This window comes from Melanerpes formicivorus, unplaced genomic scaffold, assembly GCF_026170545.1.
Source record: "Melanerpes formicivorus ecotype bairdi unplaced genomic scaffold, bMelFor1.0.p_v2 SCAF_3008, whole genome shotgun sequence".
Taxonomy (NCBI): domain Eukaryota; kingdom Metazoa; phylum Chordata; class Aves; order Piciformes; family Picidae; genus Melanerpes; species Melanerpes formicivorus.
Window position 1 is genome coordinate 12,501 of NW_027145359.1, and position 1,990 is coordinate 14,490.

Below are 1,990 nucleotides of genomic sequence, written 5' to 3' on the forward strand. Positions count from 1 at the left end.
CCGCCCCGGGGGAGGGCCCGGGGCAGCGCGGGCAGGCGGGGAGCAAAAAAAGGCGCGGGCGCCAAAAAACGTCGGGGTCCCGGGGTGGCGGAGGGGGGCGGCGGCGGGGGCGGCGGCGGGTACACGGCGCCGGGTCCAGGGCGCCGGGTCCAGCCCGTCCCGGGGCGGGGACAGGTGGTGTCGTCCGTCCCCGCCCCCGTAACCTGCTCTGAAGCATCCGCTTCCCGCCGCGGTTCGCCCTCCACCCCCCCGCCGCACACGCAGCTGCCGCTTCCCGCCGCCTCTGCCCCCCGCCCCGGGATCAACCACCCGCCGGGTCCAGCCGGTCCCGGTCCCGGGAACCTGCTCCCGGGGCCAGCCGGAGCCACGCCCCCTCCTCTGACGCTTCCAGCTGCCGCCTCCCCTCCCACCCCCCAAACTCACACTGGCCCTCGCCGGCCCGCCCACCCGCCTACCTGCTTGCCCGCCGCCGCTGGGTGGCGTGCCGGACACTCTCGCACACAGGTACACAGACAGGGACACAGGGACACAGGCACTCAGGCACACAGGGACACAGGGACACAGGGACACAAGGACACAGGGACACAGGCACTCAGGCACTCAGGCACTCAGGGACACAGGGACACAGGGACACAGGCACTCAGGCACTCAGGGACACAGGGACACAGGGACACAGGGACACAGGGACACAGGGACACAGGCACTCAGGCACACAGGGACACAGGTGGCGGGCCGGAGGCCTCTCTCCACTGTGTGGCAGGGGTCCAAGAGCCACCCCAGCCCAACCCAGAGGGTCTTTTGCACCTCTCTAGAGGCCACCCAGAGACCCCAGGCCGCAGCAGAAGCCTCCCCCGCATGCTCTGCAGGCTTCCGACCCACCCCAGGCCGCACCAGAAGCCTCCCCCGCAAGCTCTGCAGGCTTCCGACCCACCCCAGGCCGCAGCAGAAGCCTCTCCCGCACGCTCTGCAGGCTTCTCAGCCACCCCAGGCCGCAGCAGAAGCCTCTCCCGCACGCTCTGCAGGCTTCTCAGCCACCCCAGGCCGCACCAGAAGCCTCCCCCGCACGCTCTGCAGGCTTCTCAGCCACCCCAGGCCGCACCAGAAGCCTCTCCCGCACGCTCTTCAGGCTTCTCAGCCACCCCAGGCCGCACCAGAAGCCTCCCCCGCACGCTCTGCAGGCTTCTCAGCCACCCCAGGCCGCACCAGAAGCCTCCCCCGCACGCTCTGCAGGCTTCTCAGCCACCCCAGGCCGCACCAGAAGCCTCCCCCGCACGCTCTGCAGGCTTCCCACCCACCCCAGGCCGCAGCAGAAGCCTCTCCCGCACGCCCTGCAGGCTTCTCAGCCACCCCAGGCCGCAGCAGAAGCCTCTCCCGCACGCTCTGCAGGCTTCTCAGCCACCCCAGGCCGCAGCAGAAGCCTCTCCCGCACGCTCTGCAGGCTTCTCAGCCACCCCAGGCCGCAGCAGAAGCCTCTCCCGCACGCTCTGCAGGCTTCTCAGCCACCCCAGGCCGCACCAGAAGCCTCTCCCGCACGCTCTGCAGGCTTCTCAGCCACCCCAGGCCGCACCAGAAGCCTCTCCCCGCACGCTCTGCAGGCTTCTCAGCCACCCCAGGCCGCAGCAGAAGCCTCTCCCGCACGCTCTGCAGGCTTCTCAGCCACCCCAGGCCCCAACAGAAGCCTCTCCCGCACGCTCTGCAGGCTTCCGACCCACCCCAGGCCGCAGCAGAAGCCTCTCCCGCACGCTCTGCAGGCTTCCGTCCCACCCCAGGCCGCAGCAGAAGCCTCCCCCGCACGCTCTGCAGGCTTCTCAGCCACCCCAGGCCGCACCAGAAGCCTCCCCCGCACGCTCTGCAGGCTTCTCAGCCACCCCAGGCCGCAGCAGAAGCCTCCCCCGCACGCTCTGCAGGCTTCTCAGCCACCCCAGGCCGCAGCAGAAGCCTCCCCCGCACGCTCTGCAGGCTTCTCAGCCACCCCAGGCCGCAGCAGAAG